This window comes from Scyliorhinus canicula, chromosome 12, assembly GCF_902713615.1.
Source record: "Scyliorhinus canicula chromosome 12, sScyCan1.1, whole genome shotgun sequence".
Classification (NCBI taxonomy): domain Eukaryota; kingdom Metazoa; phylum Chordata; class Chondrichthyes; order Carcharhiniformes; family Scyliorhinidae; genus Scyliorhinus; species Scyliorhinus canicula.
The window spans coordinates 82,594,319-82,618,279 of record NC_052157.1 but is presented as its reverse complement, the minus strand read 5'-3'; the positions used below and the strand labels follow the sequence as shown (position 1 = coordinate 82,618,279).

Below are 23,961 nucleotides of genomic sequence, written 5' to 3'. Positions count from 1 at the left end.
TCCTCCCACAGTCCAAAGATGTGCTGGTTCGGTGGATTGGCCATGCTAAATTTCCCGTAGTGTCATAAAAAAGTAAGGTTAAGGAGGTGGGGTTGTTAGTTTACGGGTATAGGGTGGATATGTGGGTTTGAAAATGGTGATCATTGCTCTGCACAACATCGAGGGCCGAAGGGCCTGTTCTGTGCTGTACTGTTCTGTTGATGCTACTACGACTGATTTCACGTTCTATCAATGGAATTACTTGTATCATAGTTTAAGAATGTTTACGTTTTTAACGTCTGGATGCGACGGTGTAAAGAATAGATTTGTGTTCGGATTACTAAGAGGGAGAATATGAGAAAGGATCTGACACATTTTTCTTGAATTCTCCTTATTTTTATCACATTCGGGACTTCGATAAATTTTTGAAAAAATTATCCAATTTCATGGCGTTAGATTATTCACAGTTGTGAATCGTGTGGCTTAAGCAGTGTAATGTTCCGACCAGATCGCTCGTCAACTTTTCGTCTTGAATAAGAAATTGATGCAGTCGGAATTTTCTGTTGTGTATATCAACATGGACAACTTTAATGTATGTATTTATCTTTTCCAAGCCCCCAGAGAATACAATCAGTGCAGAACGGGTAAGGAAGCAATGTATTTGTTGCAGAACCTCTTCGATATTGGGAGACTTAATTATTGGAACAAATTATCATTGGCAAATAAAAATTAACGTCTGTGGACAGCTTCAGATCGAGGTTAACATATCCACCTTTTGTTCGTGCCGAATTCGAAAATGACATATTATGTGTATAGGCTTACGTTCAGCCAACCTTTAGGCGGAGAGAGAGTATAACTGAAAAACTGGTTCATTCCGCAGAATGTACAGGAGACAGGAATTCTCAGAGCTTTAAATTACAGGAAAAAGTGCATTTGTGTATGGAGACAGACATTTTCATTGGCAACATAATACAGAATCATACGTCTGAGGCACATATTTATTTATTTATAGATGTGAGCTCTTCTGGATGGATAGAACTATAGCAATAGATGTACTGTCAAAGCGGATGTCGACAGAGTTTGATTGCAGGTGGGGGATTCGACATCACAGTGATTATTGCACGTTATTCATCAAAGAGGATACATATTTACAAATATATTGCGCCTTACATATTCCTGAGAGCGTCGACCGGCGATATTTGAGTTAGATGAACTTAATAAAAAAATGCAACGATGGAGAGACAAAACATATCTACAATTCACAGACACATAGGTTATGATCGCCACCAAGTTGCTGGTTTCAGCTGTTTCTTTCCACGACGAACTGTCGGGCGAACGCTCATGCAGATGCACCCGAAGTGTTCCATGAATGTTTACTTAACATATGTTAATGAATGCTCTGGACTCCGAGATTGAGTATTTTTTCCCTCCGTCCTCACTTTTAAAACACAGTTACTGATTCGTCTGATGAGCATTCAAGCATTAGGACACTTGCGGACATACTGAAAGCAGCTGCTTGCAAATTACGCTATTCGTACAGCAGGAGGAATGATTTACCTGGCAGAAAGCAAATAATAGAAGGTTACTTAAGCCGCTGGAGGCAGAGTGCATTTAGAGTTGTATAGAACGAATCAGACATTGCTGTTCTGTTTTTGATTTGTTCGTGTCATAAACTCTTTAATTTGCTCACAATACGTTCTTGTGCTTATCGTTCTGCAGTACAAACAGTTGGAACGATCGGCTTAACGTAACAGACAACCTCCGATCAAATATCCAGCCAGCGAACTGCAAAGTTTTCCATTTCGCATCTATGATAACGTCCCTTTAAAGAGACATCTTTATCAATTACTACGTGTAATAGAGCCTACATTATTGCAACAAATAGGTAACACACTAATTCCTTCCTGGCAACCTTTATTGTTTACATTTTCTTGATTTTATAAAACGTATCAACATCAACGACTCCATGGTTAACCAATGACGCAGTTCTATCGTATGTCGGTATGAGAATGCGTAGGCTACCAAGAAACGTGTCCCAAAATCGGAAATAGCCTGAACTGTGCACGTAGTGCGACCTTAAATTAATTCATTCCTAATCTGTGCATAAGGAATATGATTGGGGACTGTATAAAAATATTTATATGCAGTGCAATAACGACTAAACAGAACAGTAAACAGCATTTCTTTCATATCTATGCACAAATTTACATTGGAGGCAGGGTTGCCAGATGTTTGCACTAAATGTCTACAAAGACTGGAAGGGCCGGTTTATCCCAGTTTAACAGCACATTAGCATAGTGGTTAGCATAAATGCTTCACAGCTCCAGGGTCCCAGGTTCGAATCCCGGCTTGGGTCACTGTCTGTGTGGAGTCTGCACGTTCTCCCCGTGTGTGCGTGGGTTTCCTCCGGGTGCTCCGGTTTCCTCCCACAGTCCAAAGATGTGCAGGTTAGGTGAATTGGCCAGGCTAAATTTCCCTCAGGTTCAAAATTGCCCTTAGTGTTAGGTGGGGTTACTGGGTTATGGGGATAGGGTGGAGGTGTGGGCTTGGGTAGGGTGCTCATTCCAAGAGCCGGTGCAGACTCGATGGGCCGAATGGCCTCCTTCTGCACTGTAAATTCTATGAAATCTATGAAACAGCCGTTTCAGCATGGAGAGCGAGACCAATAACACGGAATTAATTTTCGTACTAGGTGAGATTATTTATGATGGTCCTGCGTTCTCAAACGTGCTCCTGTCCTGAGATGTGGCGACCGTCAGGTTAAATAATCGCCAGTCACCTCTACTTGTCAATTAGCGAAGCAGCGAGAGTCATCTTGGCATATGGATACTTGCCTTTTTTACAGAGACTGATATACTCAATGAAGAAATTTCGCATGTTCATAATAACTGTGTTTCGAGACAGTAATGATAATTTTTTTTATTGTCACAGGTATTCTTACGTTAACACTGCAGTGAAGATACCGTGCAAATCCCCTCATCGCCGCACTCTGGCGTCAGTTGGTGTTCACGGAGGTAGAATTCAAAATGTCCAAATTTCCCAGCAGCACATCTTTCGAGACATGTTGGAGGAAATCGGAGCCCCCGGAGGAACCTGACGCAGACACGGGGAGAAGATGCAGACTCTGCACAGAAAGTGATCCAGGCGGGAATCGAAAGGGGGACCTTGGCACTGTGAAGCAACAGTGACAACCACTGTTCGATCGTGGCTCGAATAGCCGTTGATGGATGTATCTTCATTCTTAGCCTCCATTTCGTTTTGCCTGTAACGTTGCAAATGCAAATGCCTCTGCATCAACTTCTCACTCTCTCATTCTCTGTTCCATCCCGATATCTACCTGTACACGGATACAGCACTCTACGACAGGACTAAGCGTGAGTAGTGTATGGAATTTTACATAAGAGATAATATTTTGGAAAATGTACTGCTGTTTTCTGGCAATGCAGTCTTTCAACTTAATTTTCTTGTCTATTTATTAGAGGCGTGAGGGCAGGAAAACCTCAAAACGAACCGTCTTCTGGGCATAAGGAGAATTAAAGACAATGAACAACTGTTGTCATGTGGCCGCCAACTGGGATACAGGTCTTTCAAGGCGTGCACTGATACACAATAAACTGAATGTGTGTTTGCTGAATAGAATTCCGATTGACATAGGGAGGGAAGTGTTTTGGTTGCATGTTAGTCTGTTCATATTCCTTTCCTAGCATTCACGGCCGCCGGAAGTTGAAAATCTACAGAAGAACGCTGAGTCTTAAACAGCTCCAAGTGTAACATTACACGGAGAACATATTTTTATTGGTCCGAATTTAAGTTACAGAGAGTGACTATGGATTTGATCATCAGATAAAAATAAATTTGTTTTAATTTGAACGATTTTTCAAGAAGCAACTGGGAAACCAGGATAACTCGATGCCAGGCAACCCAATGTTGTAAACAGAAATTAACATAACATATTTATAATGCAAGTGAAGAAACTTGACTTCACGACTAGCGAGTGCAAATTACCTATAATATAAAACGACAGAAGTCGCAAACGCTACCCGTGTCCCAGTCAACTACCAACCAGGTTTTCACGCCATTTCACCAGCTGTACAATAATGGTTTCCGTGTTGCGGAACAGTCCACATACGGGACGATATGACTAGAGGACGAGGTAGTCAGTGAATACTGATACTTTTCAACCAGTCGTGAACTGGAAGGACAGGAGTGTCATATAGTGAAGAGGACGCATGGATGGTAACATTAATTGATCTTTTCATTGAATGTAGAAACAATGATGAGGGTAGCACGGTGGCGCAGTGGGTTCGCGCTGATTCCTCACGGCGTTGAGGTCCAAGGTTCAATCCCGGCTCTGGGTTACTGTCCGTGTGGCGTTTGCACATTCTCCCCGTACTTCAACTCCCCCACAGAGATGTGCAGAGGAGGTGGAAATGTATCAAATGCAGGTCAGCCCACATCTCTAAGCATGCATAGAACATGGTCAAAATATTACAGAAAATACATAATTTGTGATGGAGGGATGCAGTGAGACTCTTTAAGATTGTAGTCAGTGCTTCATATTTCAGTTTTGATAGATTGCAACGGCTAGTGTCATTTTTTATGTGAAATGTTGATGCTGAGGGGTGACTTATATCAGTTATACGTTGCCTTCGGAAGTCTAGAAGGTAGAACATGCAGTGCGAACGGAGGCCATTCGCAGCATCGACTCACTTAAGCCTCAGTTCAAACCTATCCCCGAACCCAAAAACACCTCCTCAAATGTTTGGTCACTAAGGGCAATTTATGTTTGCCAATCCACATAACCTGCAACTCTTTAGACTGTGGGAGGAAACCGGAGGACGAGGTGGAAACCCATACACACACGGGAGAATATGGAGACTCCACACAGACAGTGACCCATTAGGGAATCGATCCTGGGGACCCTGGCGCTGGGAGGCCAGAGTGCTATCCTGTTGTGCTATCGTGCAGCAGTAGATAAGAACATAAGACCATAAGACATAGGAGCGGAAGTAAGGCCATTCGGCCCATCGAGTCCACTCCACCATTCAATCATGGTTGATTTCAACTCCATTTACCCGCTCTCTCCCCATAGCCCTTAATTCCTCGAGAAATCAAGAATTTATCAATTTCTGTCTTAAAGACACTCAACGTCCCGGCCTCCACCGCCCTCTGTGGCAATGAATTCCACAGACCTACCATTCTCTGGCTGAAGATATTTCTCCTCATCTCTGTTCTAAAGTGACTCCCTTTTATTCTAAGGCTGCGCCCCCGCGTCCTAGTCTCTCCTGCTAATGGAAACAACGTCCCTACGTCCATCCTATCCAAGCCATTCATTATCTTGTAAGTTTCTATTATATCTCCCCTCAACCTCCTGAACTCCAATGAATATAATCCCACGATCCTCAGACGTTCATCGTATGTTAGGCCTACTATTCCTGGGATCATCCGTGTGAATCTCCGCTGGACCCGCTCCAGTGCCAGTATGTCCTTCCTGAGGTGTGGGGCCAAAAATTGCTCACAGTATTCTAAATGGGGCCTAACTCGTGTTTTATAAAGCCTCAGAAGTACATCCCTGCTTTTATATTCCAAGCCTCTTGAGATAAATGACAACATTACATTTGCTTTCTTAATTACGGACTCAACCTGCAAGTTTACCTTTAGAGAATCCTGGACTGGGACTGGGACCCTTTGCACTTTAGCATTATGAATGTTGTCACCGTTTAGAAAATAGTCCATGCCTCTATTCTTCTTTCCAAAGTGCAAGACCTCGCACTTGCCCACGTTGAATTTCATCAGCCACTTCTTGGACCATTCTCCTAAACTGCCTAAATCTTTCTGCAGCCTCCCCACCTCCTCAATACTACCTGCCCCTCCACCAATCTTTGTATCATCGGAAAACTTGGCCAGAATGCCCCCAGTCCCGTCATCTAGATCGTTAATATATAAAGAGAACAGCTGTGGCCCCAACACTGAACCCTGCGGGACACCACTTGTCACCGGTTGCCATTCCGAAAAAAAACATTTTATCCCAACTCTCTGCTTTCTGTCTGATAGCCAATCGTCAATCCATGTTAGTACCATGGATTATCCATGTATAAGGTATACAATTAAACTGCGGCAGGTAGAAATATACAGATGACGATTGAGGGCTATACTGAGAGAGACTAAATGAGCATAATGTAAAAACGAGGTCAGGAAAAACTATATTTTCAACGTCATGCTGGAAACAATGTCTCTGAATGAAGACGGCAGCTTGATTGTATTTAACTGGTCCTCAATTTTCAAGATTAATGTTTAAAATTAGCTGTCTGAATTTATTTGTTGGTTCATATTGGACGCACAAATTATCCAGGAATACGGATTTTACAACCGTGCATATCCGACTTATTTGCTTAAATATGCATGGCGAAATAGAATACACGGTCTGCAATTATTTATATCATGATTTCATTATAGAATCACGGAATGTCATAATGTTAATAGTCCAGAGAGAGTCGAGGCGGCTCTTCGATGTTTACAAAGCCTTTCTGTAGCAGCATTTGAACGATTCCACTCTCCTGTCATAATTCTGGAATATTTCAGCAAAAACATAACACATTTAAACATGCAATGTGACATGCATTGAACGGAGGTATCTCTTCAGTGCAATAACTATGAGCTCAAAGCAACAGCTTTTGGCTGATGTTCACAGACTAAACTTTGCGCCGAGCCAAGCAAATTTTAAATTTTTTGATCTTGATTTTATGTACACGTTGTATTGTGTCCAATCTTAGGCAGTTCCTGCTATTCCAGAACCTCCATCTCAAAAAGCTCCTTTATTTTACCCTGCGCTGTGATCACAATATTAATTTCCGAAAAATTAAAATTCAATGTTTCAGTTGTCCAAATGAGCGTTGCCTTCAAAGGACCGCCAATGCGCGATGTCGAGTTTATCACTTTAGGAAATCACATGGCTATTCTTATCCTTGATGTATACTGTGTTTGATATCAAATTCTGGTTGTCATCGGTCCACAAGAAAACTTGCGATTTTTAAATGAATTGCAATGATATCTGTAAGAACACTATGAACCTCCAATTGTTTTTGGCCACACATTCTCCAGTTTACATTAATTCCACCATCGCTACATACTCATAAAATTGTTAATGTATCATAAAACCAGAAGACATCAGAGCACAATTCGACCACTCGGTCCTTCGAGCCTGCTCCGCCATTCAATCATGGCCGGAACTTTCGTCAAACACATCTCCTGCCTTCTCCACGTAACCCCTCACCCACTGATTAATCAAGAACCTGTCTATCTCTGTCTTAAAGGCGCTCAGTTTCTTCGCCTCCGCAGCCTTATACGGCAAAGCGTTCCACAGATTCACCACAATTCTGGCTCAAGATATCCTCCTCATCTGTTTTGACGGATCATTCCTTTAGTCTGAGACTGTGTCATCTGGTTCTACTTGTTCCTCCAAGTGGAAACATCCTCTCCATATCCACTCTATCGAGGCATTGCAGTCACCTGTTTCAAGAAGATCCACCCGCATCCTTCGAAACTCAATCGAGTACAGACACAGAGTCCACAACGGTTCCTCATACGATAAGCTCTTCCTTACAGAGATCATTCCTGTAAACATGCTCTGACCATTCCCAATGCCAATACATCCTTCCATCGATACGGAGTGCAGAACTGCTGACAATATTCTAAATGGGGTTTAACCAGAGCCTCAGAAGTACATCCCAGGTCCTGTATTCTCGATATCACAGCGTGCATGATCACTATGCATGTGCCTTGCTAACTGCCGACTGGACCTGCCCGTGAAGCTTCAGAAAATCTTGAACAAGGACTACAAAATCCCACTATGCTTCTGATTTCTAGAGCATTTCACAATTCAGAAAATCGTCTGTGCCTTCATCCCACGTTGCAAACAACATAATCTGCCACGTTTCCACATTCCACTCTCCGGACATCTCCAAGTCTTTCTTCAGCCCCCTGCTTTATCTTTTTTTTAAATAAACATTTTATTGAAGTATTTTTGATATAGTGATAACAACAAAATAAACAATATACATGAAAGCATAAACATAGTGCAAAAGCCATTTACCTCTCGTACAGGTCCCACCTTTATTGACACCCTTCTCTAATGTAAACTACTCCTTCCTCCCGCCCCCGTCTGCTGACAATTAAATTCCCGCAAAGGAGTCGTCATACGGTTGCCATCTCCAGTTGAACCCAAACAGTGACCTCCTCAAGGCGAACTTGATTTTCTCCAAAAGAGAAAGCTAGCCATGCTCGATAGCCAGGTCTCCGACTTCGGGCGATTTGGGTCCCTCTGTGCTGATCGTATCCATCTCCGGGCGACGAGGGAAGCAAAAGCCAGAACATCTGCATCTTTCTCCTCCTGCATTCCCGGGTCTTCTGACACCCCGACAATCACCACCTCTGGACTCAGCGCCATCCTTGTTTTGAACGCCGAGGACATAACGTCCGAAAACCCCTACCAAAATTTGCTAAGCTTTGGACATTTCCAAAACAAGTGGACATGGTTCGCCAATCCTCCCGCATATTTAATGCACATGTCCTCCACCCCATTAATCTGCTCAACTGGGCCACTGTCATCTGAGCCCAGTGAACAAACTTAAATTGTATCAGCCTGAGCCTGGCACATGTTGCCGACGTATTGACTCTACTTAACGCACCTGCCATAGACCATCCTCTATCTCACCTCTCACCTCTTCCTCCAACTTGCACTTCAGCTCCTCGGTCTGCATCTCCTTATAAAATTCCAAGCCGCTCCCTTCTCCTCCACCCCCTCTGGACTAGCCAGTCCTGAATCCCCCTTAGCGGTAAAAGCAGGAAGGATGGTACCTCTTTAAGAAGGAAGTCCCGCACCTGCCGATATCTGAATTGGTTGCCCCTCGACAACCCAAACTATTCCTCCAACGGCCTCTTACTCGGAAAGCTCCCCTCTATGAACATTTCCCCTATCCTCTCAATCCCTGCTCTCAGCCACAACCGGAACCGCCGTCCATACTCCCCGGGGCAAACTGGCAATGCTGACAGACTGGCGCACAGACCAATGCTCCCAATACTCCCACATGCCGCATCCTCTGGCCACAAACTCTCAGGCTTGGAGACTGGTGGAGTACCGTGCAGGCGGAAACGGCAGAGGCGCAGTTACCAACGCCCTCAAACTGGTGCCCTTACATGATGCCGCCTCCATATGCACCCATGCCGACCCCTCCCCCACCACCCACTTCCTGATCATTGCTATGTTAGCCACCCAATAATAATTGCTAACATTTGGCAGTGCCAGCCCGCCCTCACCGCGACACCGCTCAAGCATTACCTTCCTTAACTGCGTGGTTATGCCCGCCCAGACGAAGCTCTTGATCACTCTGTTGTCCCGCTTAAAAAAGGACCGCGGAATATAGATGGGGAGACACTGAAATACAATAGGAATCTCGGGAAGACCGTCATCTTCATCGTTCGCACCCTCCAGCCAGAGACAACGGAAGCGCGTCCCATTTCAGAAAATCGTCCTTCATTTTGTCCACCAGCAGGGCCAGATTCAATTCATGCAGCCGATTCCATTCCCGTGCCTCTTGTATGCCTAGATACATGAAGCTTCCCTGTACTAACCGAAACGTCAGCTCTCCCAATCGCCTCTCCTGTCCGCTGGCCTGCACCACAAACATCTTAAGATTATACCCCGAAAACCGGCCATTTACCCCGGTTGTCCTCATGATTTCTTCCATCCCCTCTGCTGGGTCTGAAATAAACAGAAGCAGGTTATCTGTACAGAACGAAACTCTGTGCCCTTCGCCTCCCCACCCAGAACAGTCCTCTCCAGCCCTTGGACGCTCTGAGAGCAATTGCCAACGGTTCTATAGCCAACCCAAACAACACTGGGGAGAGGAGGCATCCAAGTTTAGTCCACCAATGTACTCTAAAATAATCCTTTGTTATCCTATTTTTCGCTGCACTTGCCACATGAGCCTGATTCAGTAACCTGACACAGTTAATAAAGCCCCGTCCGAATCGGAACCATCCCAATATCTCCCACAGTTGGTCCCATTCTACCCGGTCAAAAGCCTTTTCTGCAGCCATTGCGATCACTACCTCCACCTCCCTACTATCCAATGTGCATCATGATCACATTTAAAGGTCTTCTTACGTTGCCCACTAACTTTCTACCCTTAGCATACGCAGTCTGGTCTTCGCCAGTAACCTCTGGAGCACAATCCTAGTGCCTGGAGGATTGATTTTAGCCGGCAACTTGGCATCTACATTAAACAGGGAGATCGGACTGCAGGACCCACACAGCTCCAGGTATTGGCCCGCTTACGAATAAGCAAGATCGTTGCCTGTGACATCGTCGGTGGCAACACCCCTCATTCCCTTGCCTCATTGAACATCCTCAACGACACTCGCCCCAATATCTCCGAGAAAGATTTATAAAACTCCATTGGGTACCTGTCAGGACCAGTGGCCTTTCCAGTCTGCATGGCCTTCATGCTCTCCACTATCTCCACCAGCCCGATTGTGCCCTTCAGCCATTCTACACGCTCCCCATCCACCTTTGGGAAATTCAGCAGGTCCAAGAAGTGCCTCACTCCCCATAGGGGATTCGGACCTGTACAGCCTGCTGTAGAAATCCCTAAACGCCCCATTCACCCCTACTGAATCACCAACCAGGTTCCCAGTTCCGTCCTTTACTTTTCCTATCATCCTAGCTGCCGCCCTCTTCCTAAGCTGCTGAACAAGTGTTCTGCTGGACTTCTCCCCATGATCAGATATCCCCCCCCCCCTCGCCTTTCTCAGCTGCACGACCGCCCTTCCTGTCATCAGCAAGCTAAACTCCGCCTGTAACCTCCGCCATTACCTGTCTCCAGGGTGTCCGCGTACCGCCCATAAATCTGTAGTAACTCCTTTACCGGTCGGTCCGTCTCCGCCCTGTACACGAGATCAGTTCCCCCCTGACCACCGCCTTCAGTGCTTTCCACACCAACGCTGCTGAAAATTCCCTCATGTCATTGAGCTGCAGGTGGCTATGTATACATTTCCTCAGCCGCTCGCACACTACTTCATCCGCCAAAGGTCCCACATCCAACCTCCAGTGCGGGCGCTGGTTACTGTCTTTACTAACCTGCAGTTCAACCCAATGTTGAGCATGGTCTGAGATTGTAATCACCAAGTATCCCCTCTTCGCCATCCCACCTAGCAAGGCTCTGCTCAAAACGTAGAAATCAATCCGGGAATACACTTTATGCACGTGTTAGTAGAAGGAGAGCTCCTTGACGCTCGGCTGCCTAAATCTCCCTGGATGCACCACGCCCCCATCAACTCTATGATCCCTTTTAGTTCCTTTGCCATTGCTGGCATCCTGCCCGTTTTCGAGCTTGACCGATTCAAGCCAGGGTGCATAATAGTGTTGAAGTCCCCTCCCATGACAAACCTGTGCGAGTCCAGGTCAGGTATCTTCCCCAGCATCCACTTTATAAACCCTACATCATCCCAATTTCGGGTGTCCACATTTACTAATACCACCTGCACCCCCTCTACCATCCCACATACATAATGTATCGACATCCCACGTCCGAGACTATTCTACTCCCTCAAATACCACTCGCTTATTGATCAGGGTTGCAACCTCTCCATCTTTTAATCTAGTCGCGAGTGAAAGACCTGATGGACCCAGCCTTTCCCCAGTCTAACCAGGTCCATAACTCGAAGTTGAGTCTCCTGCAACATTACTACGTTCGCCTTCAATCCCCTTAGATGCACGAACACATGTGCCCTTTTGACCGGCCCATTTAACCCTCGAACATTCCAGATGATCAGCCGAGGTGGGGGGCTCATTGCCATCCCTCCGCCGATTAGCCTCCACTTTTTGTAGCTCCCTGACTTTTCACTGCTACCTGTTCCACGACAGATCTTTGTACCATCTGATAACGTCGCAAACAGGGCCTTCAGTTCCGTCTACCATATTATTAACGCACATTGCGAAACGTTATGGCCCAGCACACACCGCTGGGACATACAATTAGTCACCTGCTGCCATCGTGAAAATGACTCCTTTATCCCCATCTTCTTCCTTATGCCAGGCAGCCGATCTTTTATCGATGCCAGGATCGTCCACTTGAAAGCATGGGATCTAAACTTATTTAACTGTCTCCTGTGCTGAACATTGACAAAGGCCTTCTGGAGTTCTAAATAACTCATGTCCGCGAGTTCTCTTTTATCAAACTCCCTCTTCACGTTATCAAAGAACCAGAAAAGATTTTTTCAGACATTAACTCCCCACAATGAAACGGTTCTGAGTCAGTCCTATTTTACTATGCACTTCCAAGTATTCTACGATGTAATCTTTAATGATGGACTCTGAAATTCTTACCAGTATACTTCCGGTCATGGCAATATGCTGAGCGCGCGCACATCAGATGGCTGTTTTGCCAATCGCACCCAAAATAGCAAATTTTCCAGAATTCTTGGCTCAAAATGCCACGCAAAACTGCTAACATTTCAAAAGACACTAGTAGCGCGGAAGCAGAAGGGAAAATTCCGGCAAGCGATAGTTCAAAGTGCTGGCGAAATGTCAGTAGAGGCGGCAAGGGGCAGGAGCAGTGAGCAGACGCACCAGCGGACGCACGAGGCAAGGCGGAGTTCCCGATGAAACAAGGTACGGGGCGACCCGAACAGAGGAGCATAAACTGGTAGCGACGCCCTTCACCCCACCTCCACCACCGCGCACTACAACGGGGGAGGGATGGATGACATTCCTCAAAGAAGAACGAACTGTCATGATGAAGACGACGAAAATTTACTCCATGTGGTGGTAAAAGAGATGTTGATGGCGGTGGTGACCGAAGCGATGGCTGCCATCCAGCGTTCGATAGACGGCCCATCAAAGAATGTGGCAGAACGGACAATGACGTTCTAGGAGCTGAAAAGGACGGCAACCGACTAGAGGGATTGGTTCGTCGCTCTGGCGATCAACGTGAAAAGTTTTCTGGCAGTGCAAGGGAACCTGCGGGGAAGCGTAGAGGACGAATTAAATAGGCCCCTGTGACAGAACATCCCTATTGTGGATCTGCCAGACGGGGTGAAGGGAAGGGTGCCAAAGGCCCATATCCCCAACATGCTGGGCAACCTGATCGGGAGTAACAGCTTCCCAAACCCCCAGAACTCGATGGGGCACTCAGGGAGCTGCGGCAAAAACTCAAGACAGCGGCGCAGCCGAAATCAATCATTGCGAAGCTACACCAATACGCGAACCGGGAGAAGATCATGCGGTGGGCCCGACAGTCAAAGAACACAGAATAAGGCTCTATCAGGACACTGGGGATGACCTCGCAAAAAAAGGGCCGAATTCAAGAAGGCGAAATCGGTGCCCTACAAGGTCGTGGTGATGTTCGGCATGTTGTTTCCATTCAGAATTTTGGTAAAGGCATAAAGTAAAATGAAAATAATTTGGCACCCTGGCGAAGTACGAGGGGTTGATGAAAACCAACAGGCTAGAGAAGGAACAGGCGCAGAAAAGGGGAGGGATGCGGGGCAAAAGACGGAAAGTGGAGGACGAAACGGCACACAGATGTTTTGCATGGTCCCTGTTGTCGCCGGAATGTGCTGCCTCCTTCTCCGACTAAAATAGGAGGACATAGAGAGCGTAGCGAGGATAGGGGAAATAGGTGAGGGGGCGCGGTAGGGAACGGAGCCGGGCAGACATCACAGTTATATGGCGAGACCACCCTCTGGAGGGGAGCCACAGTACTTGCAGGGAGGGCTTTCACGGGAACAGAACCATTAAAGTGGACCGTGGCGCATCTCTCAGGGAGATGAAGCGTCTGACCAAGTCAGGGTGTGTCCTGGGCAGTAACGCGGGCGAATTCGGGGGGGGGGGGAGAAGTGCTGGGGCCCCAAGGAGTGTAGGTGAGAAAAGGAGGGCATTCACGGACCAAAAAAGGCCTGAAGATAGGAAAGGCTTGACAGCGAGACAGACACACGTCCCTGCAGGCGTAGAGAAGGCTGATTAATCAAGAGAACGCCATAAGCAGCCACTTTGGCAGGGCTATAAAAGGTGAATCCCTGGGTTTCAGGGGAGCACAAAAGTGGCGTGCGCACATTTGGCGTCCCTGGACAAAGTGAAGCCGTGGAGCGCAGTAGCCCAACCTCATGGGAAGGGCGGCGACCATGTCCGGTTTGGAATGCTCCCTGACAAAAGAATGACCGCAGTGCAGGGCAGTCCACCAGGTCAGTGTGGTTGATCCCAAGAACCGGGGAGGGGGTGTCGCAACACCTCCACCAAGCTAGTTTCCTGGAATGTAAGGGGACTTAATGGCCCAGTGAAATGATACAGGGTCTTCGCCCACCTGAGAATCCAGAAGGCGGACATAGGCTACCTGCAGGAAACACACCTGAGGGAAAAAGAGAGACTACTGGGAAGAAAGGCCTGGGTGGGACAGACGCACCATTCATGTTACGGTTCAAGGGCTAGGGCAGCGGCCATACTCAACAGCGAGTGGTCGAAATTGACTGTGACTAGTACGGTTATGGATCCAGTGGATAGTACACCATAAACAGTGGTGTCCTGGATGGGGCACAGGTAGTACTGGAGAATGTGATCGCACTCAACTGGGAGGACACAGACTTTATAATAAAATACCATGGCGGAAATTGCCGACATTGACTGATTATAGGGGCAATTATATCTGTGTACAGGACCCACTGACCGACCAGTCAAATCCTAGAACGGGAAAATGACAGGTATGGCTAAGGAGCTGGGGACATTTATGGAACAGTTGGGGGACAGTGGTTCCGTTAAGGTTCCTGCACCCGGGAGAAAAATATTTCTCAAGTTTTCAAATTGGCCAATGTATATTCTGTATCTACTTCTTTGCAGCGGGCAAAACGGTATTTCGTGGTATTACAGGAGCACAGTACTCCACAATAGTCATATGCAACCATGTTCCGCAGTACCTGGATGTGAGGTTGGAGACGGCACGTACCCAGCGCCCCATGTGAAGATTGGACACAGATCTCCTGGACGACAAGGCCTTCAGCGAAAACAATCGCAGGCAAAATGCGATCTCCCTCTTGCAGGTAAACAGAAAATACTCCGCGTCTATGTTGTACATCTGCTGCATAGAGGCAAATGCTACAAATGGAATTTAACCTGCTATCTAATAGAAAGCATGTACCAACTCCGGCAGGCACGGGAATCTTTTTCGAACGTGGAAAAAATGTTGGCGGCCTGCTGGCTCACGAGCTGAGACAGCAGGCAGCCATGAGGCACATAGCACAGGTACAATATGGCAGAGGCACACTGATAGTGGAACCAGTAGAGGTCAATCAAGCATTTGAGACCGAGGAGTGGAGACCTCCGAATCTGATGGCGATGCGGGGATGAAACAATTCCTCGACAGCCTGGAAATGCCCGTTGTGGGAGAGAGTATACGGGGGAATTGGAAGGACCAATCGATCTGGGATAAATCATGGAGTGCCTCCGCACCACAAAGGCAGGGAAGGCGCCGGGGCATGATGGATCCCGGCAGACGTCGACAAGAAATTCGCACGGGCTCTGGGCCGCACATCGAAGTGACCTGTTCACAGACATGCTGGCAAGGGACACTTTGCATCGCATGCTAGCACAGGCCTCAATCTTAATAATACCCCAAACGACAGACCCGTCGGGATGTGGATATTATAGACCCATTCCGCTTATGAATGTGTTTGCTGGAGAACACGTTCGGAAGGTGGTCACTGAAGATCAGATGGGCTTGTCAAGGGTAGGAAACTCAATGCGAACATCAGACAGCTGGTGAACGGCATTATGACCCTGACCAGGGAGAGAACACCAGAGGTGATCGCCTCCCTGGATGCAGATAAAGACTGTGACAAAGTCAAGAGTTACTGGAACGGCTTTGGCTAGGAGCAGGATTCACCTCCTTGGTGACACTTCTGTGCAGTACTCCTACTGCGAGCGTTCGAACGAACACCACCAGCTCGGAACAAATCCTGCTACAAAGAGGCACATGGCAAGAATGCCCACTGACCCTGCTATAGTTTGCTTTCTCAATGGAACCCATAGCAATAGCCCGACTGGGGTGCTACAAACTGGAAAGGCATCCAATGAGGAGGCAGAGAGCACAGAACTCAGCTGTATGCAGATCACCAGCTCCTGTCCGCCTAAAAGCCACGGGAAGGACTGAAAACTATCATGCATTTATTTAAAGCGTTCCCAACCTGGGCAAAAGTGAGGCATTTCCGCTGAACCCAAACGGGGGAGGGACATAGCTGGAGGAGCTCCCGATCAAAACAGCACAAAACAGATTCCGATTCCAAGGGATCCAAACAGCCAGATAGAACATAGAACATAGAACAGTACAGCACAGAACAGGCCCTTCGGCCCTCGATGTTGTGCCGAGCAATGATCACCCTACCCAAACCCACATATCTACCCTATACACGTAACCCAACAACCCCCCCCTAACCTTACTTTTTTAGGACACTAGGGGCAATTTAGCATGGCCAATCCACCTAACCCGCTCATCTTTGGACTGTGGGAGGAAACCGGAGCACACGGAGGAAACCCACGCACACAAGGGGAGGACGTGCAGACTCCGCACCGACAGTGACCCAGCCGGGAATCGAACCTGGGACCCAGGAGCTGTGAAGCATTTATGCTAACCACCATGCTACCGTGCTGCCCTTGTATAAGAACATAAGAACATAAGAACATAAGAACATAAGAACATAAGAACTAGGAGCAGGAGTAGGCCATCTGGCCCCTCGAGCCTGCTCCGCCATTCAATGAGATCATGGCTGATCTTTTGTGGACTCAGCTCCACTTTCCGGCCCGAACACCATCTAGAGGATGTAAACTAGTATGGCAGCGGATGGAAACCAGAGTGTTAGCATGGAACGTATAACACCTAAATGCGAAATATATAACAAGAATAGGAGATAAATATCAACCTCAGGCACTGCAAAAGATCTGACTAGTGTGAGACGGGAGGTGGTAAATGTTAGAACATAAGAACATAAGAACTAGGAGCAGGAGTAGGCCATCTGGCCCCTCGAGCCTGCTCTGCCATTCAATTAGATCATGGCTGATCTTTTGTGGACTCAGCTCTACTTTCCGGCCCGAACACCATAACCCTTAATCCCTTTATTCTTCAAAAAACTATCTATCTTTACCTTAAAAACATGTAATGAAGGAGCCTCAACTGCTTCACTGGGCAAGGAATTCCATAGATTCACAACCCTTTGGGTGAAGAAGTTCCTCCTAAACTCAGTTCTAAATCTACTTCCCCTTATTTTGAGGCTATGCCCCCTAGTTCTGCTGTCACCCGCCAGTGGAAACAACCTGCCCGCATCTATCCTATCTATTCCCTTCATAATTTTAAATGTTTCTATTAGATCCCCCCTCATCCTTCTAAATTCCAACGAGTACAGTCCCAGTCTACTCAACCTCTCCTCATAATCCAACCCCTTCAGCTCTGGGATTAACCTAGTGAATCTCCTCTGCACACCCTCCAGCGCCAGTACGTCCTTTCTCAAGTAAGGAGACCAAAACTGAACACAATACTCCAGGTGTGGCCGCACTAACACCTTATACAATTGCAACATACCCTCCCTAGTCTTAAACTCCATCCCTCTTGCAATGAAGGACAAAATTCCATTTGCCTTCTTAATCACCTGTTGCACTTGTAAACCAACCTTCTGTGACTCATGCACTAGCACACCCAAGTCTCTCTGAACAGCGGCATGCTTTAATATTTTATCGTTTAAATAATAATCCCGTTTGCTGTTATTCCTACCAAAATGGATAACCTCACATTTGTCAACATTGTATTCCATCTGCCAGACCCGAGCCCATTCACTTAACCTATCCAAATCCCTCTGCAGACTTCCAGTATCCTCTGCACTTTTCGCTTTACCACTCATCTTAGTGTCATCTGCAAACTTGGACACATTGCCCTTGGTCCCCAACTCCAAATCATCAATGTAAATTGTGAACAATTCTGGGCCCAACACGGATCCCTGAGGGACACCACTAGCTACTGATTGCCAACCAGAGAAACACCCATTTATCCCAACTCTTTGCTTTCTATTAATTAACCAATCCTCTATCCATGCTACTACTTTACCCATAATGCCATGCATCTTTATCTTATGCAGCAACCTTTTGTGTGGCACCTTGTCAAAGGCTTTCTGGAAATCCAGATATACCACATCCATCGGCTCCCCGTTATCTACTGCACTGGTAATGTCCTCAAAAAATTCCACTAAATTAGTTAGGCACGACCTGCCTTTTACGAACCCATGCTGCGTCTGCCCAATGGGACAATTTCTATCCAGATGCCTCGCAATTTCTTCCTTGATGATAGATTCCAGCATCTTCCCTATTACCGAAGTTAAACTCACTGGCCGATAATTTCCTGCTTTCTGCCTACCTCCTTTTTTAAACAGTGGCGTCACGTTTGCTAATTTCCAATCCACCGGGACCACCCCAGAGTCTAGTGAATTTCGGTAAATTATCACTAGTACATCTGCAATTTCCCTAGCCATCTCTTTTAGCACTCTGGGATGCATTCCATCAGGGCCAGGAGACTTGTCTACCTTTAGCCCCATTAGCTTGCCCATCACTCCCTCCTTAGTGATAACAATCGTCTCAAGGTCCTCACCTGTCATAGCCTCATTTCTATCAGTCACTGGCATGTTATCTGTGTCTTCCACTGTGAAGACCGACCCAAAAAACCTATTCAGTTCCTCAGCCATTTCCTCATTTCCCATTATTAAAACTCCCTTCTCATCCTCTAAAGGACCAATATTTACCTTAGCCACTCTTTTTTGTCTTATATATTTGTAAAAACTTTTACTGTCTGTTTTTATATTCTGAGCAAGTTTACTCTCATACTCTATCTTACTCTTCTTTATAGCTTTTTTAGTAGCTTTCTGTTGCCCCCTAAAGATTTCCCAGTCCTCTAATCTCCCAGCAATCTTTGCCACTTTATATGCTTTTTCCTTCAATTTGATACTCTCCCTTATTTCCTTAGATATCCACGGTCGATTTTCCCTCTTTCTTCCGTCCTTCCTTTTTGTTGGTATAAACCTTTGCTGAGCACTGTGAAAAATCGCTTGGAAGGTTCTCCACTGTTCCTCAACTGTTCCACCATAAAGTCTTAGCTCCCAGTCTACCTTAGCTAGTTCTTCTCTCATCCCCTTGTAATCTCCTTTGTTTAAACACAAAACACTAGTATTTGATTTTAGTTTCTCACCCTCCATCTGTATTTTAAATTCCACCATATTGTGATCGCTCCTTCCGAGAGGATCCCTAACTATGAGATCATGAATCAATCCTGTCTCATTACACAGGACAAGATCTAGGACCGCTTGTTCCCTCGTAGGTTCCATTACATACTGTTCTAGGAAACTATCGCGGATACATTCTATAAACCCCTCCTCACGGTTGCCTTGACCGACCTGGTTAAACCAATCGACATGTAGATTAAAATCCCCCATGATAACTGCTGTACCATTTCTACATGCATCAGTTATTTCTTTGTTTATTGCCTGCCCCACCATCTCGTTACTATTTGGTGGCCGATAGACTACTCCTATCAGTGACTTTTTCGCCTTACTATTCCTGATTTCCACCCAAATGGATTCAACCTTATCCTCCATAGCACCGATGTCATCCCTTACTATTGCCCGGATGTCATCCTTAAATAACAGAGCAACACCACCTCCCTTACCATCCACTCTGTCCTTCCGAATAGTTTGATACCCTCGGATATTTAACTCCCAGTCGTGACCATCCTTTAACCATGTTTCAGTAAATGCCACTAAATCATAGTCCTTCACGATGATTTGTGCCACCAACTCATTTACTTTATTCCGAATACTACGAGCATTCAGGTAAAGTACACTTATGTTGGTTTTTTTACCTCTGTTTTGAATCTTAACATCTCCAGTTTTATTCCTTGTGTTATTACTTGCAAGTATATACAAGTATATACTTGACACATATACAGAAATGGAACCTTACCAGCCTGTTGGAGGAAGTCAAAAAGGACCAACAGAAGTGAGCCGGTCTCCTATTCTTCCTGGCGGAGAGAGTGCAGACGGCCGAATTGCACGTGCTTCCGAGATTTCTCTTCCTGTTTAAGTTCATAACTACCATCATCCCGACGGGCTTTACTCAGAACTTAGGTAGCTGAGTTATGGCGTTCGTGTGTGTATGTTGGGGAGCCGGGGGTGGAGGCATTACAGGAATCCAGGTGTCCCCATAACAACACTGTAACTGAGCAATAGTAAGGGATGACTGGCAATGCCAAACTTGCAGTATTACTACAGGACAGCAACAGCCAAACGAGTGCGGGAATGTGTGCACGTGTCCAATTCAGATTGAGTACTGGTGGAGGAGGTCTCTTGCAAGGGAACTGCCATCAGAGCCCGGGCCACGGCAGCACTTCACAGAACATAAAAAAGTGCAGCACATAACAGGCCCTTCGGCTCTCGATGTTGTGATAAGAATTGTCCGAAACCAAGATAAAGCTATCCGTGTCATTGTCTTGACACTTCCTGTCATTCTGGTGTGCTCCATGTGCCGATCCAATAACCGCTTGAAAGTTCCTGAAGTGTCCGACTCCACTATCACAGCAGGCGTTCCATTCCACACTCTAAACACTCTGAGTAAAGAACCATCCTCGGACATCGGTCCTGTATCTTCCACACTGAACATTATAGTTATGCCCTCTTGAAAAAACCACATCCACCTGAAGAAGTAGTCTCTGAACGTCCACTCTATCTATCCCCCTCATCACCTTATAAACATCTATTCAGTCGCCTCTCAGCCTCCTCCGCCCCAAAGAGAAAAGCCCTAGCTCTCTCAACCTTTCCTCAGAAGACCTTCCTTCCAAACAAGGCAGCATCCTGGTAAATCTCCTTTACACCCTTTTCAATAATTCCACATCCTTCGTATAGTGAGGTGACCAGAACTGCAGATAATATTCCAATTGTGGTCTCACCAGGGACATGTACAGTTGCAGCATAACTCCACGTCTGTTGAACCCAAGCCCTCTGTTAATAAACACATACACACGAGAGGCCTTCTGCACGGCTCTATCCAATTGAGTGGCAATCTTCAAAGATCTGTGGACCTGAACCCTAAGATCTCTCTGTTCCTCCGTATTCCTCATAACCCTGTTGTTGAACCTGTAATCCGCATTCAAATGTTTCCTCCCAATATTAATCACTTCCCACTTATCACGGTTAAACTCCATCTGCCATTTTTCGGCCCAGCTCTGCATTTTATCAATGTCTCTTTGCAGCCTAAAACAGCCCTCCTGTTCTCCCTCCCCTTAAGGATTCTGAAAACACGGTCCGAGACATCACGGACCCTGGCACCCACCAGGCAGCATACCATCCATGAGTCGCTTTCATTGCCACATAACCGTTTATCTGTCCCTCTAACTATCGAGTGCCCAATAGCTATTGCTCTTCGGCTCTCCCCTCTTCCCTACTGAGCCACATGGATGGAGTCGGTGCTTGAGATCCGGTTACTGTAGCTTACCACTGGTAGGCCGTCCACTTTAACATTATCCAATGCGGTAGATATATTACTGAGGGTAACGCCCGCAGGGGATCCCTGCACTGAGTCCTTCCTCCCAGCCCCTCTCACCGTCACACATCTATCTACATTCTGCGGAGTAACTACATCCTTGAAGCTACGATCTGTGACCACCACTGCCTCCTGAATGATCCGTAGTTCATCCAGCTCTAGTTCCCTGATGCGGTTTCTGAGGAGCAGGAGAAGGCTGCACTTCACACAGGTGAAATCAGCAGGTATACTGACGGCGATCCTCACCTTAAATAATCTGCAGGTGGAACATTGTACTGCCTTCGCCTCCATCCCCTCCAGCCAATTTGCGGATAAAAGAAAATAAATAACGAGCTTACCTGATATTAACTTAGGTTAGAGGATTTGGAAAGGTGGGGGATATTACTGGTGTCGTTCCTCGGGTTTAGCAACCGCCCAACTTAAATACAGGTAGAAATAGAACACTTAAGCACCTACCTTAATTCCAAGCGCTACTCGGGCTCACTCCCTCTCTCCCGCTCCCGTAAATGAAGGCCGCTGGAACCTGGGTTAAGTTTAAGACCTTAACTGATTCCCAAGATGTACTCCGCCTCCTTCTCACTCTCCCGCTCTCTGAAATGAAAGCCGCTGGTACCTCGGGGTACGTTTATTAACCGCCCTGATTCCCAAGCTGTACTCCGGCTCCTTCTGTCTACCCCCGCTGCCGGAAATTAAGGCCTCTAGAACATGGGAGTAAGGTTAAGAACCGAGCTGATTTCCAAGCTGTACTCCAGCTTCCTCTCTCTCCCGGAAATGAAGGCCGCTGGAACCTGGGGGTAAGTTTAAGAACGTACCAGATTCCAAATCTGCGCTCCGGCTCCATCTCTCTCACCCGCTCCCGGAAATGAAGGCCGCTGAAACATGCGGGTATGTCTAAGAACCTACCTGAATCCCAAGCTGCACTCCCGCTCCATCTGTCACTCCATCTCCCGAAAATGAAGCAGCTGGAAAATGGGCGTAAGTTTACGAACCTACCTGTTTTCCAAGCTGTGCTTCGGCTCCCTCTCTCTCGTGCGCTCTCCGAAATGAAGGCCGCTGGAAACTGGCGGTAAGTTTAAGAACCTAACTGATTCCCAAGCTGTCCTCCGGCTAGCTCTCTCTCCCGGAAATTATAACCTACCTCATTTCCAAGCTGTTCTCCGGCTCCCTCCCTCGCCCCTGCTCCCGAAAATGAAGGCCGTTGGAGCTTGGGGCTAATTTTAAGAAACAACATGATTCCCAAGCTGCACTCCGGCTTCCACTCTCTCTCCCACTCCTGAAAATGAATGCTGCTGGAACCTGGTGGGAATTTTAAGCACCTGCCTGATTCCCAAGCTGCACGCCGGCTCCCGCTCTCTCTCGCTCCTTGAAATGAAGGGTGCTGGAACATAAGGGTATGGTTAAGCTCCAACCTCATTCTGAAGCTGTACTCCGGCTCCCTCTGCCTCTCCCGCTCACGGAAATGAAGGCCGCTGGAACCTAGCGGTAAGTTTAACAACCTTGATTCCCAAGCGACACATCCGCTACCTATCTCTCCACCGCTCTCTGAAATGAAGACCGCTGGAACCTGCGGGTATGTTGAAGAAACTACCTGATTCCCAAGCTGCACTGCGGCTCCCGTCTCTCCCCCGCTCCAAGAAATGAATGCCGCTGGAACCTTTGGGTAAGCTGAAGATCTGACCTGATTACGAAGCTGCACTCCGGCTCCCTCTCTCTTTTCCGCTCCCAGAAATGAAGGCCGCTGGAACCTGGGGGTATATTTAAAAACCTACCTGATTCAGAAGCTGCACACTGGCTCCCTCTTTCTCTCACGCTCCCGAAAATGAAGGCCGCTGGACAGGGCGAGGGGAAGTTTAAAAACCGAACTGATTACCAAGCTGCACTCGTGCTCCCTCTGTCTCTCCGCTCCCGGAAATGACGGCCGTTGGAACCTGGGCGTAAGTTTAAGAACCAATCTAATTCCCAAGCTGTACTCCAGCTCCGTCTCTATCTCCTGCTCCCGGAAATAAAGCGTACCTCCATTCCCCAGCGGCGAAATGCAAATCGCACCAAGTGGGAATGGACACTCTGAAAACGTGGGGCCAGCTAAGACAACATTTCGGGTCACCGGGATGTCTGCCACGCCCTCCATCTGCGGTAACTATATATCCCCCACACAACCACCACTCCCACAGCCATGATAGACGCAACGTATAAGTAATGGAGAGAGGGCCATACAACGTTGACAGTTCGGGACATCTAGAAACGGCACAGCCTTGTAATGCTGAACGAACTGACGGACGAAGGGGAATTGCAGACAGGATAGGAAATTAGACACTGAAAAATCAATCATTTCCACCGCAAAGAGGCAGTAGGACACGCAAGGCCCC

The 23,961-nt window shown here is 46.9% G+C and overlaps 1 long non-coding RNA gene across 1 annotated transcript in view; it reads left to right on the top strand.

The window, feature by feature from the left end:
* The first annotated feature begins 592 nt into the window (after positions 1–592).
* LOC119974597 overlaps positions 593–23,961 on the top strand; it is a 32,154-nt gene continuing 8,785 nt past the window's right edge. Inside the window, exons 1-2 of the long non-coding RNA XR_005462529.1 lie at positions 593–623; positions 3,333–3,353. This is a non-coding gene — a long non-coding RNA (uncharacterized LOC119974597). The remainder of the gene's footprint in view (positions 624–3,332; positions 3,354–23,961) is intronic.